We start from the raw sequence: 16,677 nt of genomic DNA on the forward strand, positions 1-16,677 counted from the left end.
GAATTTTTACATTAGGGTTATAAATTAAGCTCATTCTCACTCTGCCTTTTACTGAAGGCTTTTGATTTTTTTCTTCCAGCCAACCCTCGCTCTTCTCAAGGACTGTACTGCAGGACTTATTATGAAATTACCTGAAGACTGACAGTTGCCAGTGGCAAAAAAGGTCCCTGCTGTTTTGGGAAAGATGAAATGTATGTTTCCTTTCATCTAGACTAAAAGCCTAGGGTGGCTGTTTTTTGCTGGTTTTGTTTTTGTTGTTGCTGGTGTATTTTTGTTGTTGTTTTTTAGTTAATATTTTAGGATGTTTATGTTTAGAATAAAGAACTACTTTCTATTACTAATGAGGACCTGTGGGTATGTCTACACTGTCACTTCCCTGATTTGTTCTTAAGTCCCTATCTTCTAATCATCCAAGCTGCATCAATGTTAATTTGTTCCTGAAACGTATTGGAGCAAACCACCAGTTCCCTCTAAGACAAAAGGCAGGTAGGGATCTGGAACTTATTTGCAGAGGGGACCATTTCAAATGAGCACAATAGCTGAGACCATACCCAGATTTGGATCTTTCTGTCCTACAAAGTTTTCTCCAGTGCGTTCCCAGCAGACCTTCTACCCTTAATGGCTCACAAACCCTGTTGCTGTATCTACAAACATTCAACCTATCTCCCCCTTGGTATTATGCTATTAAATCTTTCATTCCACTGGAGCTCTTTTGAACCATAAAACCTCTAAAAAAAACAGTAATAATCTCTTTGAGTCACAGAAACCTTTGTTAGGTGCCCTGAAGTGTGAGCACAGCTGCTTCCACTGCACTAAATGGTGATTAACATGTATTATGTGCACAGGGCACACTGTGGCTCGTGGGCTAGCGAGCAGGGATCTTCCAGCAGTACAGACATCTGTTTCTGTTTAGATATGCTTGGTTGAGGCTTTTTTTTTTCTTTTTTTTTTTTTTTTGCATTTCAGATTTCTACAATGGCCTAGTGACACCAAGTTTTCTCCTTGGGGAAAGTAGACAAAGCTCTCTTCACTAGGGCCAGCCAGTTACTGAGAGACTGATGACAAAATGAAGAAGTAAGATGAGCAGCCTAAGATGCCTCCATTAGATTTTGGCATAAAAGTCAATGGCACTTTCAACCATCTGTAAAGGTAGATTTGAACTAGAAAACAGACCTATTTTTATATATAGCTACTAAGGAAAGACAAGGAAAGAGGGCGTAAGCACAGAATCTGCTACTGACAGCAGGTATCATTATGTGGTGGGCTTTCCAAATCCCATAGTAAGAGCAAAGAATGGGAGCTTTCCAAAAGCTGACACTTTTCTAGAAAATGAGTTGCTCTCTGGTGAATCAATTGCACAGTCCCTAGTGAAAAAGCCTGTGCTCTGTGTACATGGTATTGTGACAGGAATTTATATATTTGTTGTGGAATTCTTAATCCACTGTAACCATCTAAAAAACAAATGTCTCATCTACTTACTTATGTAATATTTGATCAGCGGCTCTGTGTGTATATCTTATTTAAGATGACCTATTAAGCTGTCATCCATAGCTGCTGGACATGTAACAGATAACACCATCAGGAAAAGCAAGCGTTAAAATGGAAACTAGCGTTACTTACTTTCGTAAACATTCGTCTGCTATTCCAGAACCTTGCAGCTTGGCCAACACAAACTCACACAGAGTGCAGGTTTACCAGGATGGCATTCCTTAATTATCTCTCTTTAGTGCACTTGTGTTTCATTTCTCTATTCTCAGGTAACAAGTAGAGTTTGCTGTTCATTAGCCTCATTCTTGATCTTGCACTGAAACCATTTACTGGCTCTCCTGGCAGTTTGTTAGGCTAATGACACACATCTTTTGTTATATATAGCTACATCTAAGAAATAGCAGACCACGTTTAATTATTTTAGTCACTTCAAACTACTAAATCTCTCTAATAGAAAGGGGAAAAAAACGAAGGAAGGATGCTTAATAGCTGGACTGCATCTTCACCTGTTTTTAATATAAAAGTACCAGAAAAGTGTGGAAAATATGAATGAAGAAAACCAGATGTTAGACATGGTAAGATTTGCTGGTTTTTTTTAGATATCATCCTTCATAATCAGCTACTGTCTCAATGGTGCACATCACCGGTTGCATTAAAGATTTCTGTCTAAAGCATGATGTTTAATCTCAGAAAAACAGTCAGTTTCTAATTTTGAAAGTTAGGGAAAAAAATAGAAAAAGCATATCAATCATTAATGACAACTAGCAAAATTCTGAATGTAACAACTTAGTCTTTAAAAAGAAAAGAGGAAAACACAGCTTGCACATTTTCAGGGCTATATAATACAGCATGCTGCTGTGAGCCCTACTTCTGAATATTTAAACAGTTTCTTCCTTGGGTACTGGTGGGAAAAGGGGAGAAAGCATAAGAAAAAGGCTAGGTTATGAAACCAAAGAGGGTGAGAAGAAAGAAGAGTGGGAGGAGCTGTCACTCACGAGAGCAGCCCTCAAACTCCATTGACTAGGTAAGAGCATTTTGTTGAGGTACAAAATGTGTAATGTGCATTGGCAAAAATAGAAAAATGGAAATGTTAAATGAGGGACACTAAACCAAAGATTTGAACTATGCAGTTTTGAAAACATTCTGCCACTTCCTTCCACATCTAAATGTTTCCTGTCTGATTGTGAATTTTTCTGTTTGTTTCTTGCTTCATCACTGGTTGGTAGCGCTGCCCTTGCACCCAGCCAAAGACCACTTGTGCGTCTGGTGGAGTGAGGGGGTGGAAATGGATGCAGCAACCCATGTACCAACATTTCAAGGGGATTTGACTATCTCTACACATAGGAAAGGGTAAGATATCTATAGGATATCTCTATCTATCTAAGGAAGAGATGCCATTCAAAGGGCCCTGGACAGGCTGGAGAAGTGAGTACTGAGTCCAGGTCTGGGGCCCCAGCAGAAGAAAGATGTGGACCTGTTAGAGTGAGTCCAGGGGAGGGCCACTAAGATGATCAGAGGGCTGGAGCACCTCTCCTATGAAGAACGGCTGAGAGAGCTGGGGATGTGCAGCCTGGAGAAGGTTCCAGGGAGACCTCATTGCGACCTTTCAATACTTAAAGGGGTCTTATAAAAAAGATGGAGAAGGACTCTTTACTCAGGTAGATTATGACAGGACAAGGGGGAATGGTCTTAAACTAAAAGTGGGTAGATTTAAACTAGACATTAGGAAGAAAGTCTTCACTGTAAGGGTTGTAAGGCACTGGAACAGGCTGCCAAGAGAAGCTGTGGATGCCCCATCCCTGGAAGTGTTCAAGGCTAGGCTGGATGGGGCCTTGGCCAGCCTGACCTAGTGGGTGGCATCCCTGCCCATGGCAGGAGGTTGGAGTTAAATGATCTTTAAGGTCCCTTCCAACCCAAGCCATTCTATGATTCTATGAACTCCACTATTAAACTAGAGCACGTCCCAGCCCATGGCAGTGGGGAACTCTAGGGCTAGATGGTGAAACAAGGACAACATTACTTAGTTGTGGTTTAATCATATATAAATACAACTTGTTTTTTTTAGACTTCTGCTTTGCCAAGAATTCAAAGACTAGCCTTGTGGTTAAAACTATTAGGTCTGTGTGTTTGTGAGGGGGACTTAAAGAGAGATCACATGAAGCATAGAAGACTCAGAACAGAAGTAAAACCACTGAAGCTGCCTGGGTTTGGTCATAGGCTTTAACCACAGGCAGGATCGAACGATGCTAGGGCAGCAGACTACAACAGACAGGGACCTTCTTTGCTCACAATGATGTTCTGTTAAATCAGAGCTGCTGCAATGAGCCAGAGCACACACAATCAAGGTGAGCAGCTGCTCGAAAGAGAAGACATCTCCAGGAACTGCAAATCCAACACATTAGGGCTCTGCCTGAATCATCCCCTCTGTTTGAACCATTTCCACAGTGGGAGCAGCCTAGACTGTCACCCCTGTGGCAGCAGAATTCATTTCTGCCTTCTTTGCTGAGAAGATTTGACCTGGCTGAGTGAATTCTTTTCAGTTTCTCCCACTTTTTCAGCACAAGTAATAAGTGATTGCATGAAGCATGGTAACAGCAAGTAGCTATATGGCAGTACTACTCTGTGAATGCAGCTCCATGGTGTGTCAAGTCTTAAGCTTCACGAGGAAAAAACGTTTACTTTTACTTCTTAGGTAAAATAGCTGGGCCATTTTGTAGTGCACAGTACTAGGATTTTGACAGGGTACAAAGAGAGCTTAGCTTTTGATTTAATCATCCTACCTCAAGCCTGGAGACTTTTTTTCAAAAAAAGGCAGGCTTCCGTTTTGCAGAAATAAATCATGTAGTCTCAGCTGAGCCTCCCAAAGGAAGAACATGTCTCAGCCCAAGCAGCCTCCCTGGTTTCAGTGTCCATGCGGCAGTACCAGGAGCCTATTCTGTAATGGAGAAAATAACAGAATTTTGGGTACATGTACATATACTTCTCAGACATGAGGATATTTCTTTTTACAGAACCAAATTATTTCTGATAAATAACACATTACACTGAACGTTTTAATAAAGGTATTTTTAAGGGTCTTTTTTTACAGCTTTTATAATGGTTTTGCTCAGCATCAATACATCTGCTCTTTTGCATTGCCTACTCTGTTGCTAGTGCATCCCACTGTCATCCTTCCCACGGGAGGTCTTTTCAGCTTTTGGACCATCATATCTGCTTACATTAAGGTTGATAATTGGAGCAAAAACTTGTGGAAGTCTGGGCATCATGATGAAAATTATGCCCTGTAACTCTGTGATTTATTTCATATACTGAAGGAAGCTTAAGTTATTTAAGAATCTCCAGGCTTATTTACTGATACTTTGTATTTTAAAGACATATTTATGTTAGGTGAAAAGGCGAAGTTCTGCTAAATTAAGCAAAAAGTCAAAGCAAAACAAAACAAACAACCACAAACCATTTCTAAAATAAGACATTCAAATGCCTTACATTAAACTACAGAATACAAATGTTGGTTGTTGTTGGGTGTTTTGTTGTTGTTGTTGTTGTTTTCTGTTGTTTTTTTTGTTTGTTTTTTGGTCTTTTTTCTGCTGATAGCACTTGAGCAGAAATAGAAAAAATTCAGGTATTCTGAAAATCAAAGAAATAGCTCTATGGAAGACTTACCTCTTAAATGCTTTGTTATAGAACGCTGGAAAACTAGAGAAAATACATAAAATACAGTTAAACTAAGAATGGAAAGAAAATGATGCCAAGTGGGAAGGGAATTTGTCGCCTTGTTCTCTTTTTGGAGAATGGGTGCAAACTTGCAATGAAGTCAAGATTCATGCAGGAAACATGAGCCCTCTCACAACTCTACTGTATTTTCTTCATGGCAGTTCTGAATTTATCTCTGGCATTTAAAGGTATATTGTACTGTTGTGGAGAGCTTTTCAGAGCTTTTTTTTTTTTTTCAGAAGGAAAGTTGGTTTTGATTACCTTGTGTCTGTCATGGATGTATCACAAACTTCCCAGCATCTTCCTACTCTGACGCTAAGATTTATATTCTCCATTGAACAGTTTAAATAATATATAAAGTTGCAGCATAAAAAAAGTCCAGCATCCATGATACATTTAGGGAGAGCACTCTTGTTCCCCATACTGTTTTCAGCAACTTAGTGATCTCTGTACTGCTCTGTGAACATAGAAGTTTAAAAAAAAAAAAAAAGAAATGTTTACCCAGAGGTACCTGCATTCATGTTCTGAAGAACAAACATTGAAGAACAACTGTAACCGATGAAGCTGAGGAAATGATATTTGTGGTGAACCATGTATTTGCTGAAACACTGCAATTTAAATTGGTAAAATTGTTTCTGAATACATCCAAGTAGATTTACCAGCAAAAAAATAAATAAAATAAAAACTTTGGAAAAAAAAAAATTGAGCACAGAGATGCTTTTTTTTTCTTTTTTTTTCTAAGTTTTGATACAGCAAATAAGTTAAGAGAGTTACAAAAGAAAGGCAGTATTTCTGTTTTCCTAATAATTCAGCAATTGGAGAGCACATTTCAGGTGCAGCTTCTAGCTCTTTTGGGGAGTCTCTTCTTGCAGCCTCCAGTAGAAAGCTCTATCCTCATGTACAGCAGAGGAGGACACTGCACTTTGGCTCTCCTGTTCTTGCTGTTCTCAGACAGACTAGGAGCCATGCAACAGCATCAGGAATGGCTCTCTAAGCATCTTTCTAGGGCACTCTTTAAGGTTTGTGTGTCCTGGTTCAAAGGACATTTTTCCCCATGTAAGAAGAAGGATTGAAACTGGCTTTGGCTAGAAGCTGCAAGTGGAAAGGTGGAAGAAACCAGCACTGTGTGTTGTTAGGTGTGCAGACGCCCAAGCTTGGAGCTGTTTTACCTTTCCCCAGCACAGGCAAAGCTGACCTCCGCTGGGGTAAAAGTGAATAATAAAAGAAAATCAAGAGATGCAACATCCAGTGTTTTTGTGTTTATGTCCAAATGAATAGGGAAACATATTTTTGGCAATTTGGAACAACAACCAAAAAGAAATCTAATACTAATTCTGCAGAAAATCCCATTAATCTTTCTCAGGACCTGTCTATGAAGACTATCTGATGCAACACATGAAAACCAGGGGAAAAACCATACACTACAATCTCAATGTCTGTGCCACAGCCATGTAAATCACTTGCAAGAACATCTTGCAAGTTATCTGCTGTGTTTGGACACATCCTGACACATGGATGGAGAAAGAGGAGAATCAGTCCTGATTCTCTTTGGCAAGTGCTTTCTGTTATGGACTAACACTGAGGTGCTGCTTTTCCATAAAGGACTGCTCTCACCTGTTTTTCACTGGTTGTATCATCATAGTTGTAAGATGAAAGAATGGCCATTCAGTTGTGTGTTTTTGTTTTTTTTTTGATTCAGAGAGAGTGGTAGACCGCTGTCTATGGTCAAAGCCAGGGATGATATGGTAGATCAGGAAGCTCATCTCTCATCTTCCCAAGTAATATGGCAATGACAGCGACTTCTCAGGAATGTGGTGAGGCTAAACTGGTGACCTCTACACAAACAGTTATCAGGACCACTGCAACATTAATATCAGCTTGTGGCAGCCAAAGGGGACTTTGTCTGGTGGTTTAGAAATTGCTCATCTCTATCTCAGTCAGAAAATTCATAAAAACAATCTTCTTGCAGAAATACTGGAGAAATATTGGAAGGGAAAAGAGAGAGAGAGAGAGAGAGAGAGAGAGAGAGAGAGAGGGATTTGGCCAGAATTTAGCTGGAAGAAAAAAAAGATTAAAATGGAATTAAAAAGCAGAAAGATGAGAAGTTATATAACATTTTTCTGACCAGGATGCAGCTATCTGCCAAAATCTAACTTCCAACACCTGCAAAAGAGGTTTGTAACCATGAAAGAGAATGAGGGAAAAAATACATCTTTTTTTTTTTTTAAATAAACTTGTAAGGCACCATACTGGAAGTGGCACAGGAATCTAGATAGTTCCATGCTGTTGCACTGATTTTCAAAGTTAAAGGTAGACTGGCAGAGAGATTTGTTGAAAATACATGTAGGCTGAAACACCATCTACGCAGGAAGGAACACTGTAAGCGTCAGGAGCTGATTTATTTCATCAGAACTGACTTCACTTATAAATGTGATTCTGACTTTTTCTGCCAATTCTTTTCATAAAAGCAATACATATTCTAGGTGTGACCAACTCTTGTGTATCCTTTTCCAAGTGAACTATTTTGCAATGTCATCATTTTGTGATGCCTTTTCTGCTAATCTAATGTGTAGCACACCTGTGACTAACTGATTTTTACTTTCATTTTTTATTGAGACAATACTGCGTAGACTTTTTTGGCAGTAACCTGACATAAAGCTTTGTCTGCTGAGCCCAAGCAAATTTACCTGCTGGAAATTCATTCATTTAATCTAGAGAGTCATGGATCATTTGATGAATGATAAAATTACATGGTCAGCCTGAAAAGTAAGACACTTATATATATATTTAAAAAAAAAAAAAAAAAAAAGGATTGCTCTTATACAGCTCTAACTATGACTCACTGACCCAAGAACTCAAAGCATTGCAGGGATATTAAGAACATAAAACCAAATATTTTAATAAATTGAAATAATTAAAGAAGACAGGAAATACAGACTTGTTTGTCTCGTCTGAAACAGAAAGCCTTTCTGTGCTAATGAGAACAGATCATACCCCTCTCATTCCATTACAAATTTCTTGGACCAACACCTGTCAAGAAAATGTTATCACGAGATGCATTGCCTTTTAAAGAGTTGTAGGAATCAATGAATGTAAGGATCAAGAAGTACTGCTCTTGCCTTCAGTAAGAAAAACAGTTGGTGTCCTGTCTCCTTTCTTCAGATTCTCCTCTTTCTGCCTTCAACAGTCACCAACTCTGAAAGAACTGAGCTGCAATAAAGAAATGCCCTGAAGGAATGGAGAGACCCTGTAGGCAGAACTGCTCTTCCCAGGGCACAGATACCTCCCCACCAGGGAAGAAAAAGTCTTCTATATTGAGGGTGGAGAAGGAGGAGGAAAATGAGAAAATTACACCCTTCTTCGTATCTTCTACTCCTCCTAAAACCTACCCAAACAGTGAGAATCAGTGCTCCTCTGTAGTGAAGGAAGCTACACAGATCTGTCCTCACCACTCTCATTTGATGCCTCTAAGAGTGAGCAGTGTCACACCTAGCTTTTAGGCCAGAGCATCTACAAGAGAGCATCTCATTTGTTGCGGTAAACTGGCTTAGATTCAATTCAATTTAGATTGAAGTGATGATAATGTGCCGTAGGAAGGAACTAAGAAGGTAATTCAGAAGGTGTTTCTGCCTGTTGGAAGGTTATCCAGACAGTTACTTTTTACTATTTGTTTGCAATTTAAATTCCCAGTTACATCTAAGTAGTCAGTGAGCAGACCAGTTCAGATCTTTTTGGGTGTGTGTGCGCACATGTGCTTGTCTTTTTTTTTTTTTTAATGCCATTTTACATATATGACTAGAGGAATCAGTGGAATGTAGAAGAAGTGTCCCTATCAGAACCAGGTAAACACACAAACGAATCAATTGAAAAGATAAAAATATTCCCAGTGCAGTCTCTGCTTTTCAAGTTCTCCAGCATGATAACAAGGAGGCTGTAGCACAGACTGTGGCACCAGGCTCTACGTGGGAAGTGACGGTAAAAGCAAAACCTTATCTGAACAGGCTGTCCGACTGTTAACTTGCCAACTCTCAGGCACATGCACACAAGCCAGCACCACCATTTTATGCTCACTGCTGACTACAGCGCTGCTTGTGAGGAAGTTTTGAAGGCAGGAGTCTTGTCTAAGAGAACACTGATTGCATCAGACTGCCTGAGAAACTGCCTCCTTCCTTGCACCATGCTGAGGAAGCCAAGCTAACAGAGGTACGAAAGCTGCTTCTGCATCCTGCAAGAGGACAGCACAAGGGCTGTGAGGGATCTGCTGATTCTGAAATTTCCTCCTCTGCCTGGTAATGCTAAATGTTGTACAGCCCCCTTGCCTTGGAGAACATGCTCCACACCATCTGTGAGCGGGCTTCAGGCTGGTTCTTCCTCGACAAGATGGCAGGAGCCGGGCTGTATTGTGGGGCAGTGCCTGGTGGCTGCTCATCTAGAGCAGGGAAACAGAAATAACATTTTTGGGCCAGTGGAAATGTTAATGGATTGCAGAAGTTCAGCCTTTACAGAGCACTATTTGGGGACAAAGTACCTGGCTAAAAACTTCACAGAGACTTTAAAAGAATAAATCAAATGATGTAAGTCATTAAGAAACAATATCTTTTGTGCAATCAGAACTGCAATCTAGGCTGTTAGCAGCTAATTCAGAGCATTTCTGGACATGGCTTACAATTGCTGAAAGGGAAGGTAGCAAGCCACTTTTGTAGCCAAGCTTGTAATACAGTGTCTTGCACTGGGATACGCTGAAAGTCACTTCAAAAGCATTGGTGTAATGGTCAGTTCTGGGATATTTGATATGCTGTAGTGCAATCAAAAAGCATAAACAGGAATTACAGCTCGTCTGAGGAGGGAGGAAGGGCAGAGACCATATGAAAGAGCTTTATATGCTGTGGAGAGCCTGAGGCTGCCCCTTCCCACAGCACAGCACACAAGAGTCACCTCTAGTCTGTGGCACTGAGGGTTCCTTCTTCATTTCATCCTCTGCTGAAGCATGCATCTTTGGTCTCATCATTTATTCCCAGTGTCTCACTTCTCCCACCCATAAGGCAAGGTAAGGCACGTTCCATGTTTAACAAGGCAACAGGAAGAAAAATACGTAGACAAGTAAAAGGTACTTGAACTCTGCAATGACGGGCTACATGTATACTGCATGGACTGACAGATCTTCCTGCGACAAACTTCTCTGTGTCTTCTAGCTCAAGGTTACTCAGTTTGTGATCTTGGTACAAGAACATGCAAACTCACTCAAGCAAGCTCTAAACAAGGCATGTGGTTTTGGAGGCCTCCACATCTGAGATGTGTCCCTGACTTTACCTGTAGCCAGGCATAAGTATAAAGGATAAGAATTGGAGAAAGGCAATTCAGTTTTGCAGCTATTCCATCCCGGTAAGGTGACACGAGACATTCACAGTGGGTTCTGCAGACCCTTCCAAGGCTTCTGTCTTCCCCATATGCAGCAATGTCAACTGATTGCTGACTTTGAATACAGCTTTTCATCACAGAAATGTTGCCGGTTTAATTATAGGAGGCCCCGCACTGGTTAGAAGAGAGCATACAGAGCTTAGTATCGCAACTCCCAACAAGTTCTTTGAGCAGTGAACCTTTTGAAGCTTGCTTTTTTGTAGCTTTTGTTCCTACAACAGTTTTCAGTCCTTCTGTTTGCTCATACAGATTCTCTGATGTCTAATAATAGGTTGAACTCATGCTGTGGCCTTTCCATTAGCAGGGGCTTGCCTGGTATCTATTTGGCAGCATGTTTTCATGAAGCATATAGGAACTCTTGATCTCTCTGCATATGTAGTTAAAACCAGGCAATGACTTCTAAGGAACACATGGGGACTGACAGACAGCACGATCTTGTAAGGACCATTTCCCTAGGAAACTGGATTAAAAGACTGGTGGCTGGTTATGCAGCAGGCTAATTCAACCCTTCCTTTTCTGTCACCAAAGAACAGTGAGATTATTATATTTTTTTTAACCCAAGTTAATTAGCAGAATTTCAGTCTGGGGAAGATAACTCCCTAGATTTTATTGCATTATTAGGGTCTAGAAGAATGACAGCTTTATGTCCTTGTATAACTAGGAAAAAAAAATGATTTTAAGTGTCCTTTTTTATTTATTACTGGTGATTTGCTTTATCAGGGATTTCCACGGCATGGTGTCTCCTTTGAAATAATTTCAAAATCATTCTCTGTCTAAGACTGTTTCAAGCAACATCAGAGAAACCTCCCATAATCTGTTTTCCTACTGGAACTTTTATCTTTCTTGATTATCAGCTGTGTTCCCATGACAATTCCTGCACTCACACATCCCAGAATTAGCTCCTAACACGTTCCAGCCTGATGGTACATCAAGCCCACTCAGTGCTTTGGAAGCTACATGTATGCAGTAGGCTCTGAATGTGTGGGGAAAGAAAGGTCTCTAATGTGGGTATTAAGACTTACATATATGATTGAAAGATGGCAGAAAGGGTGGACAGAAGGGAGTGGAAGAAGTAAAAGATGCTCAGGTTTACACCCCCCCCCCCCCCCCCCCAAAAAAAAAAAATCTGGGGAATAGGAAAACATCTATATAATAAGCATAGACCTTTGGTGAAACGGAACACATGCTTAAAAATGGCTTATCAACTTAACTTCAGTCAGATGGTAAGGCAAAAAGTGAATACATCTGTATTTTGAATTGATTTTCCTGCAGCTTTCCATCATTGAACTCTCAGTTTTCCTGGGAGCTTACTATTTCTGTCGGGTGGCCAGGTGTCACTTCCACTTTAAATGTTGCTGCATAGCTGGATGCATTCCAGTTGTAGATCTAAATACCTTTTTCAAGACTGCAAGTCATCTTAGCCAAAACCTCAGCAAACTCTCGAAGAGATATGCTAAAAAAAAAAAAAAGGGTACTACTTGCCATAAAGGCACCATACATGATGCTATACATCCAGCAGGACCAGCAGCCAAGAGGGCAGCATCTGGATGCTCCACTACTGCAAGCTAAGTCAAGGACCACTGACAGAAAAGCTCAAGGCAGGCACTGGTTTGGCTCCTCCAGTGCTGTTGGTTTGCTAGGAATGCCACCATTGCTCTCCCACGACTTGTGGCCAGCTCTAATGTTTCTCAGCCAAGGCATGATGAATTCCAGCCAGCGCTCCTGGCAGATCTTTATGCCAGAAGCCCTGGCAAACCAAAACCACCAGCAGAACTTGTTCAGCTTTAATACAGCTACCTAGAGAGCTGCTGACTAACTTTTTTTCTGCCAGTAGTTAGAGTTCACAGATGAAAGCTGCTCTGCAGCTTCCTAAGTGTGTTTGCTCCCAGCTTGTTCTCAAGAAGCTCTCCAGACTGGAGAAGTAAAGCTCATCAAGTTGCCTCCATCTGAGAACAGCCTACCATCTCACCATCTGTCACAACAGCATTTTCTAACATTTTCTTCTGTCTCTTGGTACTTCTTACACCTTTCCAAAGTTTGCCCTCTGGTATTATCCAAATGGCACAGCAGTGTCAAGCCACAAGAAATGCACCTGGGAACACTTGCATTTATGGAATATCAGAAAGTCTCTTTACTCCCAAGTAATCACCCTATCTCATTCAGTATGATGGTACCTCAATGGTTAAAAAAAAAAAGCTTATAATGCAAGCATAGTTACCAAGATAGCAGGCATAGGAGAAAATGCAATTGAGATAGCACTCTGCTTCACTGTTTGAACAATGCTCTGAGCTTTCAGCTGCCTTCAGCTTTTATAAGATATATTATCCAAAGAAAGTAATTTAAAGATGCACAGAGATTTTAAGGTATTCAGTTTGCTTTAATCACAGCCTCAGCACTATTAATGCTTTGATTTCAGAGAAGTTATTGCAGAAGTCTATTTTTGCTATGCAGTTTGTGCAAACCTTCAATAATATAAAATTTAAAGTAAAAATAATGCATTCAAGGGCAAGAGTGTCTTTGAGGGGTCACCTATATTAGTAATACTGTTCTCATTCTGACAGGATCTCTGCCACAATACTAATAAAAACATTACTGCCTATAGCACCAGCTCCCATCGCCATTTTAACGAGACCCTTTTTGTTCCTTGGTGGAAAACCTCACGATAGCATCTATCCATCTCCATAGGGACATAGTTGCACAAAGAGGTTCCTAGCTGTTTCTCCACCTCTCTCCAATTTCCCAACAGCCCTTCCACCAATTCAGAGTTGCACAGGCATCCTTCAAGTCCCTGTGCTGAACAAAGGGGTGGCCAACAGCCACGCCCTGCAGGTCTACAGGCTAAGCCCAGGAGGAAACCATGGGAAGTGGAGAGGGAAAAACATTGCATTATTGTTGCCATAGAGACAGGAACGAGCACAATAACTATTGTGTTGTGCTTTAAAGCTCCCTGGTCTCCAGTTTTAACTCCTTCCCCCAGCTCCACTACCACTTCTGCTCTGTCCCAGCAATATCCCACCACACCTGACAGATTTCTGGGTCAGGAACTGGAAATGGAGTGGCAGAATAAGAACACGAAGTCTGGTTAAGGACCAGGAAAAGAAAGTGTGGGAAGGCCTTGTAGAAAGAGGAGATAATAAAGTGTTATAAAACACAGGGACACACAGAAATGGGTTCTGGAGATGGTACGGAAACAGAAGATGGGAAATATTTTAGTACTGTACTGTTACCCTCTACCCTTCTTTAGAGGAGCTCTGCCCCTCATGGCAAGCAAAGCAACAGGCTGTACACCACTCGGCAGTATAAACTGGGACTGTCACTTTCCCTCCTGTATGAAACAGCCTCCCCTTTTTCTTCAGCACTGAGAGGAAAAAAAAAAATCTTCTAGTAAGCAAATCACATTTTCTTGTGGAATGAATAACAAACATTTGTATGAATTTGATAGTTTTAAAGTTTCACATCCACACTGTTACTTTCAATTAAATGGTTGGACCATTTCTTATGGGTTCGATGTTCCAGTGCCCTAAAGCTTGTACTGTTTATTACGTTTGAGCTGTTGTTGACATAAATTCAATACCCTGCTGTAAAACCACCCATGCTCTAAATATGCAGAAACACTGGAAAAGCACTAAAAAAGAATAATAAAGATTCAGTTCTGAAAACTAGGGGGACAAGGAATTTCTGATCCACTAGGCATCACAATTAACTACAGGTGCTGGAGGCAGCTTCGCTGGCTGTGTAAAGCATCTCCAAAGATCTTTTGCCTGCCAGAAATGGTGTCTCTTGCTGTCACAGCCATTGTGCAAAACGCAGCAAACAAGCCTTGCTCGGCTACATCCAGACCTGCATTATGCACCAGCCTTTCTTCTTTCAACCTTTCAAAACCACGCTCCCCTGCAACCACCGAAAGCACAGCTGAAATCTTACTTCACCTAGCTAGTGAAAGACATCATAAAGCAGCAATGCAGAGGATGAAATTTGCTTTCCAGGACAGCAGTGGCATGCCTGTCCAGCTCTGCCAGGGAGCAGGGCTCCAACCACAGGAAACGTGGGCTGTGAAAAGGGCCCAAAATTCAGCTGGGGGTATTCACACTTAGCCTTATTGTTGTACATCCTCATGCTGCCTCACACCCTTTCCTGAAAATGAATACTACTTTTCTGAACCCAGGGAGCTGAGCTACTGGAAATTCATTTGGTGCAGGTAGAATTCAACAAAATTATCTCCTTAGATTTCATCCTCCTCTGTGCAAACTGACAAAGCAACTGGGTCTTCACAAGCCACCTGGCTGTGTGATTGCAAATACAGACAGCAGCATCTCCATCATGAGGTTGTGAGGGATCTCACAGAATCACTTTTCCTCTCTGCTGGCTGACAACAGCTTGAAAATGGGAAAAGTTTGCAAAATACAGGTGAATAATACAACTGACTTTTAGCTTCTGCTACTCCCCAGTCCCAGCATTCCCAGAGTTTATTGTACAGTTTCAAATCAAGACTTGGGGAAGAGAAAAAGAAAACACCACCACAAATTGCTTTTTCACCTGTGACAAGAGAGAATACTATGAGGCTAACCTCTGGTGTTGTGCAGTGGTGTCAGACACACTGCTGCACAGATTTAAGCGAGTAGTGAGAAATGACCAACTTTGGCTGTTAGTTTCTGTGCAGAAGTTTTCAAACAAAACCATAATTTCTAATAACTTGTTCTCATAGGCAGGCCTTCAAAACAATGAAAATGAATGCTTTAAAAGTAAGGGGGAATCTTCACTCCTTTATTGATCTATACAGTATATTTTGTAGGAGCAAGAGAAAGAAGTCCAAAAGCAGAACAATGTTCAGTGGGGCTTTCAATTCCATCCTCACCATCTCATGCTTCCATCCCTCCTCCCTTCTCCAGACTTGCAAAAGAAAATACCTTCAGACCAAAAGTCCTATGCCTGTTACTTCTGTAGACATTCACTTGTCTTGCTGGTGAAGACCTATGCTTTTTAATACAGCATCAAATAGGAAACACCTTTCTGAGAAAATTTTAAACCAGACATGAAACAGACAGAAAAACTGTTCTTTCAAGCTCAGGAGGTTAAGGAAAAGTTCATGGCAAATCAACCCTTTAATTCCATCTCTCTTCTCCAGTCAGCAAAGCATCTGACTATCTTCTTATATGCTTATTATAAAAGGTTGTCTCAGTAGTAAATAAAGAATTTCAACACGAAGCACAACTGAGCTCTAGAATGACTAAAGTCTGAAAACATAGGAATCATGGAGGTGGGTGAGGACTGTTTTTAACAACCCCATTCCCTGAAAATCTTGTTTCATGAAATGTAATAAATAAAATTATGACAAATAACTACAATCTTCTAACTCTCAAAACAGCAGGATGGGGAGAAGCAGTGGGGTGTAGATTTTACTCACCTGCCAACAGTGCAGCATACAAAAATGCCATTGTGAAGTTCCAAAATCACAGTCAAGAGAATCACTCAGCAGTTGCCTAGCTGGGAAACAGATTTACCTGCTTAACCCTCTGGTGGTGCAGTAACTTTGAGTGCAGGTTGAAATCATCTGTATTTCTACTGCATTTTCCTGTTATGCTTCTGAAAGATGGGCCAATGAACTCCTTTATTTTGTGAACCCTAAAGAAAGACAAGAGATTATTAATATTATTTTTTCTGTTGTTCCCTAACCTTTATAGATTTCTGAGAATTTTATGTCTTTAGTGTGATTTACTTATCATTATCCCTGGATATTTTTTTATTTTATTTTATTTTATTTGTACCATAAGCAGAATAAAATGTCTGAATAACAGAGAACATTCTGTGCTTCTATTCGGGGGTCACTTCACAGATAAAACACTAATATGAATCCCTAGATTATTTAAACAGTTAATCTCACCAAAAGTTAATGGGACTTACATACATAAGCTAAAAAAATTTAAAAAATAAATAAATAAATAAATGTCACAGTAGGCTGGGACTATGTTGTGTTAGTCCAGATGTTGTTTGTATCCAGGTGGTCTCACTGAGATACGTTTGGTTTCCCTCTAACATCATGAATGGTACTTATCACTT

General features: G+C 40.5%; 1 protein-coding gene and 1 long non-coding RNA gene across 21 annotated transcripts in view; one reads left to right on the forward strand and one right to left on the reverse strand.

Moving 5' to 3' along the window:
• The window catches only part of HTR1F (5-hydroxytryptamine receptor 1F), a 120,717-nt gene that overhangs the window by 8,123 nt on the left and 95,917 nt on the right, over positions 1 to 16,677 (forward strand). The window lies entirely within an intron of this gene.
• Positions 1 to 16,677, reverse strand: part of LOC310884315 — a 39,320-nt gene that overhangs the window by 4,334 nt on the left and 18,309 nt on the right. For 9 of the 12 annotated variants that reach the window (XR_014574141.1, XR_014574142.1, XR_014574143.1 and 6 more), the window contains 2 exons: positions 5,464 to 16,242; positions 4,269 to 4,423 (listed from right to left, as the gene is read on the reverse strand). This is a non-coding gene — a long non-coding RNA (uncharacterized lncRNA). The remainder of the gene's footprint in view (positions 1 to 4,268; positions 4,424 to 5,463; positions 16,243 to 16,677) is intronic. The other 3 variants (XR_014574150.1, XR_014574149.1, XR_014574151.1) reach the window with 3 other exon arrangements.

The sequence above is a fragment of the Anser anser genome (genome assembly GCF_964211835.1).
Source record: "Anser anser genome assembly, chromosome: 1".
NCBI lineage: Eukaryota > Metazoa > Chordata > Aves > Anseriformes > Anatidae > Anser > Anser anser.